Source organism: Rhinopithecus roxellana, chromosome 18 (genome assembly GCF_007565055.1).
Source record: "Rhinopithecus roxellana isolate Shanxi Qingling chromosome 18, ASM756505v1, whole genome shotgun sequence".
In the NCBI taxonomy this organism is placed as follows: Eukaryota; Metazoa; Chordata; class Mammalia; order Primates; family Cercopithecidae; genus Rhinopithecus; species Rhinopithecus roxellana.
In genome coordinates this window covers 48735923-48750054 of record NC_044566.1, presented here as the reverse complement: position 1 = coordinate 48750054, position 14132 = coordinate 48735923, and the positions used below count along the sequence as shown (strand labels likewise).

Here is a 14132-nt window from a genome sequence, read left to right as displayed (position 1 = left end):
CATTAATGAAATACCTTTTTGGACGTACTATCAAACTAAAACTTACTGGGCCATTTATCCAACTGTAATTTTAAATAGTGAAGAATATAGCACAGTGGCCAAATATGCGGTACTCCAGTGCTTTATAAAACAAATGAGATGATCTTACCACTAGGAGGTAGTATTTCAACAAGTAACTCTACTCTTATTTCTTGGTATAAAGTTGAACCAATCTTAAACTCTGTATTTTCTTGTGGAATGAAAAGGGAGGGGAGGGTGCATTTAAAGTTAGTCAATGTATTGCTCTTACTTTAGGAATAACATGGTAGTTCAAGTAGATAAAAGCATTTAGGAACCCTCACCCACTTCTATCTCATTCCTACAGAATCTCTAGTAACTGCTTTTCTGTAAGTAGATTTTTGGGAGAAACTCAGAGAAGCTTATTCTGTGTAACATGGCAAAACAGAAATAATACCCAAATATTCAGCAGCTGGAAGGAAAGATAACAGTGACATATGAGTTATATGCTTTTATATCTCAAAGTGGGATTTGATATTTATTTTTATTTGATTGTCCTAGAGTTATACTTCCAGTGTATCCATCTTACTTTTTGTGTGAACTCTTAGAGAATGCTACCAATCTATGAAAATTCAGCACTTCAAAGAAAGCATTACTCAGTTATCTGTGTGTTATCATGTTTGTATGCATGGGTCTTTGTGGACGTGCTAAATGGCAAACAAGAAATATGTGTGTGTTAAATATGACATATAGCCTCTTTGCCCTAGCTAATATAAATTAACACACACATAACACATTGGATTCAGTGGAATCATAGATTTCTCCCTATAGATTTTTTAATAAATCATGCAATGAAGAATGGAAAGCATGGTCCATATGCTTACTGGATGTGTTTCTGGAAACCCTGATCTAGGGCACGTGCATTTTCATTGTAGGCAGTGTTTTTAAAGTTTACTTGTGATTTCAAAGATTGCCATAAGTAATGCATTGTTCTGTACTAGGTCATTGCTTAATGAAGGAAAAGAAATCTGCCAGTACTGCTTTTTCCAGATTAACACATTTGGTTTGAACTCACAATGATTACACGTCAATTGTGTTGAGACAAATTTTCATACTCTCCTTAGATGCATTTTTGTAGAGAAGGAAATGCTTACATCACATTCCCCATGCCCTTGTGCCAAGCACTTGAGGTGAGCTATGTCTCTGTATTTGGAGCAGACTTTTTGTTTTATTTAATTCTCAGAAGGTTGGGGTGTCCAGTTACTACATTTTGTTAAACAAAATTTCCAGCAGACACTAGCTCAAAATACCACATTCCTGTCTAACCAAAAACAAAACAAAACAAAAGACAAAAAGGGGAAGTAAAGGGAGTACTCTTGTTTCATGAGAAACTGTAGAAAAGAGATTTGTTCATGGCAACAATTGGGTTTTTAGTGTCCTTCATTTTCTGAATTCTGCATCACACACTGCTTCAATTTACATCTCACCATGCTTTCCTGTTCCTTAAATTTTTAAAGCACATGTTTTAAGGTTGTATTTTCTTATCCCTCCCATCAGCCTTGTTTTCATAGTTGATATTTCATATTCACAAGGTACTTTCATTCCTTTGGTTTTCTACTTTTCAATACATATCCAGATTTGGCTATAGAGTTGTCTGTTTGACATATCCTGTGTCCCCTCAAATACAACATCCTCCAAACTTAACTCATCATCTTCTCTCCAAAACCTGCTCCCATCCTGTCTTCTATCTCAGAAGATGAAATTATTATTCATGCAGTTGCCCAGCCAGAAACCCTGGAGTGTCTCTGAATGCCTCCCTTTCCTTCTCCCCTTCCCTTCCCACACTACTGACTGTATATCTACCATCTGTTCCCATGACTCTTTCTCAACTGCCACAGACATGAAGGTCGTCATCTCTCACCTGTATCATTAGAGCAGCCTTCTGACTAGTCTTTCCTTATTGAATCCCTTCTTACAGTATCATTATTGATTGTTTTAAAATGCAAATCTGGTCATATTACATCTCTCAAAAAATTTTTATGGCTTTCCCACTGCCTCCAAGATAAAGACCTACTCACTAAAGCGTATAAGTGCTGTCATCCTCTCTCCCCTGCTTACTTCTTTAATTTCTACCACTCCCCACTCTGTGCCACATGCTTTAGCCATTCTGTACTTTTTTCGTTTCCTAGAGTATACCATTAAGCTAGGCCAGACCAGAGATTGGTTGGCATTCAAAGACTGACTAGAACTCAGATTTCTGTTTAGGATTACCTTCACCTAGGCTTTCTACTAAATTAGCAAATAGGAAGTACCAAGGACAGCTACAATAAAAACATTTATGTAAATGGTTACAACACTATAGTATCTCCCTAATTTCTTATGGAGATATGGCCAAAATTCAGTTGTCAATGTAGTATATATATAGTGAGTACCATGCCAGATCGTACATGGAAGTTAAGTAGCTTTGGTTCCACTGGGCAGCATGAGGGGCCATGCTAATGCTCAAAGGTCTACCTTCTACCGTATGAGGAAAGTTTTACTATATTGAAAAGCGTGCACAATATTTTTTTCTGTGTTATTGGATCAACAGCAGTTCTCACCATGATCACTATCATCTTCCACAGCTATGTTTTCTCTTGCCCCTTGGCTTTGTACATATTGCTGGCTCTTTGTACACATTGCATATGCACAGTGTTTGTCAATGTTGCTTCTCTTGAATAACTCTTAACTATCCTTTAAGACTCAGATCTGGGGTCATCTCTTCCAGAATATTTTCCTTCATTGTTTGTCTCATTATCACCCATCCTGAGCATAATTTTTTATAGTCCTCAGTGAACTGATTTTTAAATATTGGTCTGTTTAATTGTCTACTACTAAATATAGACTCCATCAGAGTAAGGAGCATATCTTACTTATCTTCATATTTTTGGTACCTAGCAAAGATATTATCACATTATAATAATCTAGTATCTATAGGAGAAAAAAGGGAAAGAGGGAAGTGTATTAGTCCTTTCTCACACTGCAATAAAAAAACTACCTGGGGCTGGGCACAGTGGCTCACCCCTGTAATCCCAGCACTTTGGGAGGCTGAGGCAGGCAGATCATGAGGTCAAGAGATCAAGACCATCCTGGCCAACATGGTAAAACCCTGTCTTTACTAAAATTACAAAAATTAGCTGGGCATGATGGTACGCACCTGTAGTCCCAGCTACTTGGGAGGCTGAGGCAGGAGAATCACTTGAACCCAGGAGGCGGAGGTTGCAGTGAGCCGAGATCACGCCACTGCACTCCATCCTGGGCAGCAGAGCGAGACTCTGTCTCAAAAGAAAAAAAAGAAAAAAAAAGAACTACCTGAGCAATTTATGAACTACAGGGTAACTTATGAAGAAAAGAAGTTCAATTGACTCACAGTTCCATAGGCTTAACAAGAAGCATGACTGGGAGGTCTCAGAAAACTTACAATCATGGTGGAAGGTAAAGGGGAAGCAAGCATCTTTTTTTCATATGGCAGCAGGAAAGAGAGAATGGGAAGGGGGAAGTGCCCACACTTTTAAACCATCAGATCTCATGAGAACTCACAATCACCACAACAGCAAGGGGGAAATCCACCCCCATGATCTAATCACCTCCCACCAAGTCCCTTCTCTGACATGTGGGGAATACAATTCAATATGAGATTTGGGTGGGGACACAGAGCCAAACCGTGTTAGAGGGGGAAGAATCCTTAAACAATCTCATACAAGGTCTGGAAGGATAAATATAATAAATCGTATTTTGGAGTGTTTGCATTTTATTGATTTTCACAAGGTTCATTTATATTTCCAGTGTTTAGTTGAATTTATTTAAATAATAATGATATATCAAAGTCACTAAAGAAAGTTTTAAGGGACACTGTCCCAGCTGCCACCTAGACTCGGAGCTCCATCCAAACCTCCAACGAAGACATCCCAGGTCAGCCATGGCCATGCAGAAAATCTTTGCCCGGGAAATCCTGGACTCCAGGGGCAACCCCACAGTGGAGGTGGACCTGCACACAGCCAAGGGCCGATTCCGAGCAGCTGTGCCCAGTGGGGCTTCCACGGGTATCTATGAAGCTCTGGAACTAAGAGATGGCGACAAAGGCCGCTACCTGGGGAAAGGAGTCCTGAAGGCTGTGGAGCACATCAACAAGACTCTAGGCCCTGCTCTGCTGGAAAAGAAACTAAGTGTTGTGGATCAAGAAAAAGTTGACAAATTTATGATTGAGCTGGATGGGACCGAGAATAAGTCCAAGTTTGGGGCCAATGCCATCCTGGGCGTGTCCTTGGCCGTGTGTAAGGCGGGAGCAGCTGAGAAGGGGGTCCCCCTGTACCGCCACATCGCAGATCTCGCTGGGAACCCTGACCTCATACTCCCAGTGCCAGCCTTCAGTGTGATCAACGGGGGCTCCCACGCTGGAAACAAGCTGGCCATGCAGGAGTTCATGATTCTGCCTGTGGGAGCCAGCTCCTTCAAGGAAGCCATGCGCATTGGTGCTGAGGTCTACCACCACCTTAAGGGGGTCATCAAGGCCAAATATGGGAAGGATGCCACCAATGTGGGTGATGAAGGTGGCTTCGCACCCAACATCCTGGAGAACAATGAGGCCCTGGAGCTGCTGAAGACAGCCATCCAGGCAGCTGGTTACCCAGACAAGGTGGTGATCGGCATGGATGTGGCAGCATCTGAGTTCTATCGCAATGGGAAGTACGATCTTGACTTCAAGTCGCCTGATGATCCCGCACGGCACATCACTGGGGAGAAGCTCGGAGAGCTCTATAAGAGTTTTATCAAGAACTATCCTGTGGTCTCCATCGAGGACCCCTTTGACCAGGATGACTGGGCCACTTGGACCTCTTTCCTCTCGGGGGTGAACATCCAGATTGTGGGGGATGACCTGACAGTCACCAACCCCAAGAGGATTGCCCAGGCCGTTGAGAAGAAGGCCTGCAACTGTCTGCTGCTAAAGGTCAACCAGATTGGCTCGGTGACTGAATCAATCCAGGCGTGCAAACTGGCTCAGTCTAATGGCTGGGGGGTGATGGTGAGCCACCGCTCTGGGGAGACTGAGGACACATTCATTGCTGACCTTGTGGTGGGGCTCTGCACAGGACAGATCAAGACTGGCGCCCCCTGCCGCTCAGAGCGTCTGGCCAAATACAACCAACTCATGAGGATCGAGGAGGCTCTTGGGGACAAGGCAGTCTTTGCTGGACGCAAGTTCCGTAACCCGAAGGCCAAGTGAGAAGCTAGAGGCTCTAGGACTCCACTGGACAGACCCAGGTCTTCCAGACCTGCTTCCTGAAATAAACACTAGTGCCAACCAAAAAAAAAAAAAAAAAAAGAAAAGAAAGTTTTAAGACATTTGGCTGTATTTCCTTATCCATCATTAGAATTTACTGTTTTCAACTTGTATAGCAACATAAACTTTAAAATACTGCTTTAGGACAAAAAATGCTGGTAAGGACGTGGAGAAAGGGGGAACTGTTATACACTGGTAGTGGGAATGTAAATTAATACAGCCATTATGGAAAACAGTATTGAAGTTCCTCAAAAACCTAAAATAGAACTACCATATGATCCAGCAATCCCACTACTGGGTGTATATCCAAAGGAAAGGAAATAAGTATGTTGAAAGGCACTCCCATGTTTTTTGCAACACTATTCACAATAGGCAAGATATAGAATCATCCTAAGTGTCCTTTAACAGATGAATGGTTAAAGAAAATGTGGCATATATACATAATAGAATACTATTCAGCTGCAAAAAAGAATGAAATCCTGTCATTTATGGCAACATGGACAAGCTTAGAGGACATTATGTTAGGTAAAATAAGCTAGGCACAGAAAGATAAATACTGCACATTCTCACTCATGTGTGAAAGCTTTAAAAAAATTGGTCTCATAGAAGTAGAGATTAGAGTGGAGGTTACTAAAGGCAGGCAGGGAAGGGTAGAAGGTTTGGAGGGATAGTAAGAAGTTGGATAACACAAAATTACAGTTAGGAGGTATATGAGCTAGTTTTCTACAGTGCTGTAGGATGACTATAATTAACAATTTGTTGTATATTTTTAAATAGCTTGACAAGCAGATTTTAAACGTTTCGAACACAAAGACCGTATAAATGTTTGAGGTATTGAATATGCTAATTACCCAGATTTGATCGTTACACATTGTATACATGTATCAAAATATCATCCTGTGCCCCATACAAAGGTACAATTATTATGTGTCAATTAAAAATAATAAAAGCAAAACAATTTTAAAAAGAAAAAATACTGCTTTAGGATACATGTCTCCTGTGGGAATCATGTATGTTAAAAACTAATACTTATTTTAAAAAATTAATTATTTCCTCTCCTGTAATAATATATTTTTAATATTTATCTTATACCATACCCTGTCCATGCCTTTAGTAAAACAAATACAAACTATTTAATCAAATCTCTATGACAGTGACCCAGAGAGTGAAGACCAAACATATAGATCTTTTCCATGAAAATTCCAACTTTTCAATAGTTTTGTTGATATTTGATAGTCAAGTAGTCAAATAGTTTTTTTTTTGTTTTAATTTTTTTTTATTTTTCTCTTTCAGTAGTCTCTATTTTTAGAGTAGTTCTCAAGCTTGGCTACATAATAGAATCACCTGTTAAGCTTTAAGAACCCTGATGTCTAAGCCACATGCCAGAACAATTAAATCAGAATCTGGGGTAGGACAACATCAAGGCTTTTAAAGCTTCCTGAAGGATTCTAATGTATAACCAATTTTGAGGACCCCTTCTCACTAGGTGCTTTTATATCTTCAATGTTTAGTTGATTTTATTAAAATAATATATCTTTAAAGTACTGCAGGCTGGGTGCAGTGGCTCACACCTGTAATCCCAGCATTTTGGGAGGCTGAGGTGGACGGATCACCTGAGGTCTAGAGTTTGAGACCAGTCTGGTCAACATGATGAAACCCCGTCTCTACTAAAAACACAAAAATTAGCCTGGCATGGTCGCGGGCCTGTACCCCCAGCTATTCGGGAGGCTAAGGCATGAGAATCGCTTGAACGCTGCAGGCAGAGTTTGCTGTGAGCTGAGATTGCGTCACTACACTCCAGTCTGGACGACAGAGTGAGACTCTGTCTCCAAATATAAAATAATAAAAGTACTACAAATAAAGAATGCTTGCAGTGGAGATCTGTTTTAAAGCATTCAGTCATGTTTCTTTACCCATCTTTAGACATTTCTGTTTCACTTGTGGTAAACTTTAGATATTATTAAGTCTAACCTGATTTAAATTTAGAGCTTCTCACCTCCCCAGCTTAGACCATACAAGCACTGGGGCATAAGGCGCAATCTGTTCTCTGTTTTCCCTACTGTGATCATCTTTTTCACCTACTAATGCCAGGGTGTTGATAGCAAGGAAGGATGAGAAATAGGTTGGGTTAGTGGGCCACCTCTGCAACTCGCCTCCCCACCACTACCACACACCCCTTCAGACAAGGTGCTCTCCAACTGACCATTGACCGCAGCCATCCAACTTTGATGGTACACTGTACACAGCCTCGTCCTATTTTACAAAGACCATTGTAGCCTAGCTGTTGTCCCTTAACCCACAGGAAACTTGACATTTTTGCCCCATCAAATTCTAGATGTGCAAACGATTCCCAGTATAGCCCTGTCTCTTTGCTATCCAGGCAGCTCCAGGCACTAACCAGCTTCCTTTTTTTCAGACTGAAGCAGAGGAGAGTGAGGCAAAGGTCACAGTGTATTCAACTCCCAAACTTAGGGGACCACAGGTCGAATTTAACTTAAACGATCTGCTTTGGTTCCCTGCAGCGCCTGTCTCTTATGGAGGGAAATGGGGCTTTTTTTTGAGGAGTAAAGGGAAACACACAAGACTATGATAATGCTCTTTAAAAAATTCTCAGCCGAGTGCGATGGCTCAAGACTGTAATCCCAGCACTTTGGGAGGCCAAGGCGGGTGGATTGCCTGAGCTTAGGAGTTCGAGACCAGCCTGAGCAACACGGTGAAACCCTGTCTCTACTAAAATACAAAAAACTAGCTGGGCGTGGTGACAGGCACCTGTAGTCCCAGCTACTCTGGAGGCTGAGGCAGGAGAATCACTTGAACCTGGGAGGCAGAGGTTGCAGTGAGCCGAGATCACGCCACTGCACTCCAGCCTGGGCAACAGAGCGAGACTCATCTCCAAAAAAAAAAAAAAAAAAAGTTCTGATCTATTTCCCTTCTGAAGCTTTAGTCTCTGTAAGAATATGGGGCTACCGCTTTTATCTTTGGCCTCTTTTTTATTTTACTTTATTTTATTTTATTTTATATTTATTTATTTATTTATTTATTTATTTATTTATTTATTGAGACGGAGTCTCCTTCTGTCACCCAGGCCGGAGTGCAGTGGCGCAATCTCCGCACACTGCAAGCTCCACCTCCCGAGTTTATGCCATTCTCCTGCCTCAGCCTCCCGAGTAGCTGGGACCACAGGCGCCCACCACCACGCCCGGCTAATTTTTTGTATTTTTAGTAGACACGGAGTTTCACTGTGTTAGCCAGGATGGTCTCGATCTCCTGACCTCGTGATCTGCCCGTCTCGGCCTCCCAGAGTGCTGGGATTACAGGTGTGAGCCACTGCACCCGGCCAGCTTTGGCCTCTTAAAAAAGACTGCACAACAGGAAAAATCTCATGTTACATTCTGTTACAGCTTTATGGGAAATCACATTTCTAGTAAGGAAGGAAAACTCAATAAAATGAGAATCAGTGAATAATTCCTTGACATGATTTCATCAGTGTGGCAACCATTGTTGCTTCTCAATCTGCTGGAATAGGAAGTACACAGAAACATCTTGAAATATTCCCTCCACAAATGTTGAATCTGAATCTAATCAAGCTCTAGAGCTAACCACAAGTTTATTAAAAATGTGGAGAAGGAAGGAGTAAGTTAAAGGATACCACAACTCAAAGTATGGGACAATTGATCTAATTTTTGCAAATGGTCAATGGTAAGAATTGAAAGAAAGAATGAGAGGGGGACTATTAGATTAAAAGAGATTTATGAGACATGGCAATCACAAGCAATGAGTGGACCTAGTTTGGAGTTTGATTAGAATAAGCTAACTCTAAAGACACATGTTTTTAAATAATTGTGGAAATTTAAATCCAGGATAGGTATTAAATGATACTAAAGAATTATTATTAATCTTGTTAGATGTTAATGACATTGAAGTTATGTTAGAAATATCCATGTCAATACATATTGAACTATGTAGGGATAAACTGATGTGTTATCTGAGAGAGGCCACTAAATGCTTTAATAATAATAAAGAAAAGAAGGCATAGATGACACAAATGTGGCAAGAGTCTTTAATTGTTGAATCTGAGTGATGAGCATCTGGATCTTCATTATACTGTTTTCCATACTTTTCTGTATGTTTGTAATTTAGTCATAATTTTTTAAAAATTAAACTTATAATAATATCTAAAGTAATATCTCTGTTTTTGAAAAAGTAAATATACATGTCAGTTTTCTTTGTTAAACCAGAAGACAAACATTGTCAATTCCCTACTCTTCTATATGCATGAGTTGGAGGAGAAAATAAAAGCCTGTGACTGTTGGATTCTTATTTGAACAAAGAATATGAAGTCTAGGCAACACAGCAAGACCCCATCTCTACCAAAAAAAAAAAAAAAAAACTTAGCTTGGAGTGGTGGCAGTGCCTGTAGTCCCAGCTACTTGAGAGATTGAGCCGGGAGGATTGCTTGAGTCCAGGAGGTCGAGGCTGTAGTGAGCCATGGTTGCACCACTGCACTCCAGGCTGGGCAACAGAGTGAGATGCTGCACCCCTCTCCTGCCCCCTAAAAAGGAGTGTGGGAGTCATATGTCATTTATATTAACATGGAAAACAAAGAGCTCATATAGAGGAGGTCCATAATTTTTTTTTTTTTTTTTTTTTTTTTTTTTTTTTTTTTTTTTGAGACGGAGTCTCCTTCTGTCACCCAGGCTGGAGTGCAGTGGTGCAATCTCCACTCACTGCAAGCTCCGCCTCCTGGGTTCACACCATTCTCCTGCCTCAGCCTCCCGAGTAGCTGGGACTACAGGCACCCACCACCGCGCCCGGCTAGTTTTTTTATTTTTTTGTAGAGACAGGGTTTCACCGTGTTAGCCAGGATGGTCTCAATCTCCTGACCTCGTGATCCGCCCGTCTTGGCCTCCCAAAGTGCTGGGATTACAGGTGTGAGCCACCGCGCCCAGCCCATAATTTTTAAAATACAGATAGTAATGACTTAACACTTTCCTGCTAGAACTGCTAAACAACTATTCAAATGAAAGACCTTACTCCTAGACTTCCTGTTATATTAAATGAAATCTGGTTGGCATGATGATTCCTTTAATGAAAAACTACATAGTTTCCATCCACTGGCATAAGAGTGGAATAGAAATGTATAGCCAAATAACAGTTTATGGTCCATACTTGGAATATCGTGGTCCATACTTGGAATATCGTAGTCCATTTTGGGAATTAACACCTAAACAAGTTCAGAGGAAAGCAATACTAATGGTGAGGGAGCCCAAAGCCATACATGACCATGGAGGAATGGTCTCAAAGGGATTAGAAATTATTAGTGTGGAGAAAATAAATCTCAGTGGCCATAAGATAGCACACTGCAGGTGTTTGACATCCAAAATACCAAAGAGATTGGAAAACACAGTCCAATCAGTAGAAATTATAGGAAGGCTGATTGTGGCTTTGTATGAATGTTAGGAAAGACAATTGCCAATAGGCCTTAAACCTCCCAGAATATTTTCCCTGGGCATTCCAAAAATGCAAAGCTTTGACCTCTTTTTAATGCAACCATTTTTCAAGATTGTGTTTGCAGAAAGCAACCTGAAGGGATAAGCTTAGATCCCACTTTGGAAAAAAGAACCACCTTACTTTCTGCTTATTATAAAAGCAGTGGATTTCCCAAAGTCAGTATTCCTAACATAGGACACAAATCCACTGTATGCACAAGATATACCTGAACTTCTCTATGGTGCCTCCATGGAACTTAGGGGGCAAGGAGAACTAACTCAAATATGATGTTCATGCTGCTTGGTAAGCATGAATAATGAAGTCTTTTATCTCGTATCTTCTGCCAACATTTATGAAACAGTGATAGGCTAATTTATTAACTTGTAAGTATGGTGAGATAAAGAAATCTCATACCCAACAATGGAGAACACATTAGTTAGTAGATTTCCTATCCAGAAGTGTTCACCTGTGGATATGTAAACTTCTTGGAGAAGATAACTATAAATGTAGCAAAAAATAAAGTTTCAGACAAGTAGTTTTTCTTAGACTTTCAGTGTCATTTCAATTTCATAAATTGCATTATTCATTTTTAGGAAACAAATAGTATTGGACTTATCTACAGAATACCAGGACTCCCCAGGAAGTCTCTACATAAATATGGCCTCAATATTCATTTAAATGACCCAAATTCCATCCATTGTCTCTATGTATTTCCACTCTAGTAAACCTTTAGTTGCTTTCAGATAAAGGGAAATCCAAGATTATTATGCCAAAAATGTAATTCTCTTACACTTCATGCCAGAGTTCTTAGCATCCAAGGGAGTCAAGATTACCATATCCAAGGTATATACTACCAATATGACTTAGTATTTTTGATCATCTGACTGAGGCAGTGTTTACCAGATTTTTCCACTATCTAGTCTCTGCCATGACATCCCTCTTTCTTCCTTACTAGAAGTTGAGTATCTCTGACTCATCTTATCGGAAATTCACTGACATTAGTTTTATTAATATTAATAAGAAGTTAGTATCTATAGTGTTGGTAAGCACACATAATATTTTTCTCCCATTGCCAAAAGCCTCTGGCAATATTTATCAGAATACCTTGAAAATGTGTATTAAAGTCTAATCTAGAATTTTGAATGAGTGGTGTAATTCAGTTTGGGATTACATATGATGTATGGCCTTCACTGAATGCAGGCAAAGCTTTAATACTAGCATCATGGTCAAAAACTCTTTGTCCTCTTCGTTGGCAAATGCTTGTGCATCACACAGATATATCCACTGGGTGGCAGTATGTACTCAAGAATATTTAATGTTTCTCGTTGCTTCAATCTAATGGAATTTAAAGATGCCAAACTTTTTTTAATCTGGAAAATAGCCATTGTAGCGAATCTTAAGAAACAACAATTGTCTGAATGCAAGCTCCTCCCTAGAGATGATTATGGAGAGTATAATAATGTTAATATTGTATACTTCCTACCGTTTACTCTCAATCATATTCTTTCTTCTGCCAACAATACTCTTAGTATGAGAATTGGCAAGTACCTATTATCCTACCTCTTATTTCTGTATCCTATCTCTTAGTTCTGAGGAACTTGTCTGGCAATAGACTTTTCCCTTTCTCCATTTTGTTTCTTAAATATCATACCCTCTCCACAGTGAAATCAAGAGCTAGACCTTTAAGCTTCTATATAGTACCATATGTACCCCTTTAGTTCTGCACTACCTCCTAGACAAATAGAGCAGATTCTTGATATTCACATAGTCTTGCGAAGTCATATCGTTCTCTTTCACTTAAATTAATTCTGTCTGAAATGCAGAATGACACCAATTAACTTGCTCCACGTAAGATTTGTCTTTAATGAAGAGAGGGAAACCTTCCAAGAAATTAAATTGTGTAATTAGGTAGAATTACAACTATGAGAAAAACCCACAAAAATAAACATATTTTAAAAATTGAAAATAAAATACTAATGTAGTTGTGTTAGATGGTAGAATTATGAAAGCTTTTGTTTCCTTTTTCTGCTTTTGTGTAGTTTTTCCTGTATTTTCTTTAATGAACTTTACTTTATTCAAATAAAAAATATATAACTGCTCTTAAGCCATTTTTTATCTTTCTCCTGCCTCAAAGATCCCTGTTTTTAAAATATCCTATCTAATTTTCTGCTATTTGATATTCCAAAAGATATTTAGTAAGAGTTTGACATTTCCTTGCATCTCCACATGGCACTGGTTTCTGATGAATGTGATGGGAGATTTGACTCATTTTTTAAATAAACATTTTACAGAGAGTTGCACGGATAGTGCAGAGTTCCCATACACCCAACACTCAGTTTCATTTATTAGAGACATCTTATATTAGTTTGGTACATTTGTTGCAATTAATGACCCAATATTGATACATTATTATTAACTAAAGTCCATACTTTATTCAGATTTCCTTTGTTTTCACCTAATGTTCTTTTTCTGTTCTAGGATCCCATGCAAGATAACTTATTACAATTTATTTGTCATATCTCCTTAGATTCTTCTTGGCCATCACAGTTTCTCAGACTTTATTTTTCATGACCTTGGCAGCTTTGAGGAGCACTGGTCAGGTATCTTGTATTAACAGAATGTCCCTCAGTTGGAATTTGTTTGATGTTTCTCTCATGATTAGAGTGAGGATATGGATTTGGGGGAGGAAGACCACAGAGGTAACTATTCTCATTACCTCACATGGAGGGTATGTGCTACCAACCTGACTTAGCCTTTGTTGATCGTCTGACTGAGGCAGTGTTTGCCAGGTTTTTCCATCACAAGGTGATTCCCTTTCCATACTACACTCTATGGCAGTGTGTGCACAGCCCACACTTAAAGAGTGAAGGGTTATGTTTCACTCTGTGATGGCGGATATCTACATCAATCATTACAAATTCTTCTATACCTGAGATTTGTCTACCGTCTCCCATTATCCAACCATTTATTTAAGTCAGTATGAACTCATGGATATTTATTATATACTTTAGATTATAATCTAATATTATTTATTTGTTTTTCTTAAATTGGCCATTGGTGCTTTTTCAGTTGTGTTCCTGTGTCCCTTTGACATACTCCCATTATTGTGGGATGTGATTTTAGCACGCTGTTACTTTCTGGCACTACTAGTACTTCCAAATCATGTTACATAAGTCCCTCCCTGGTCACTACATTGGATAATGCTTTTTAACTCTCATCATAAAGATCAATATTGAAAAGGACACACTGAGTGTCCATTGCATAAAGACCTTGTGTTAGGAATACAACTTTTTTAAAAGTCCCTTTTTGGATAGATCTTTTCCTT

General features: G+C 39.4%; 1 pseudogene across 1 annotated transcript; it reads left to right on the top strand.

The window, feature by feature from the left end:
- The first annotated feature begins 3853 nt into the window (after positions 1–3853).
- On the top strand, positions 3854–5359 carry LOC104666085 (annotated as a pseudogene). Its single transcript, XR_004054671.1, has one exon. The product of XR_004054671.1 is annotated as a beta-enolase pseudogene (transcript).
- Positions 5360–14132: the final 8773 nt, after the last annotated feature.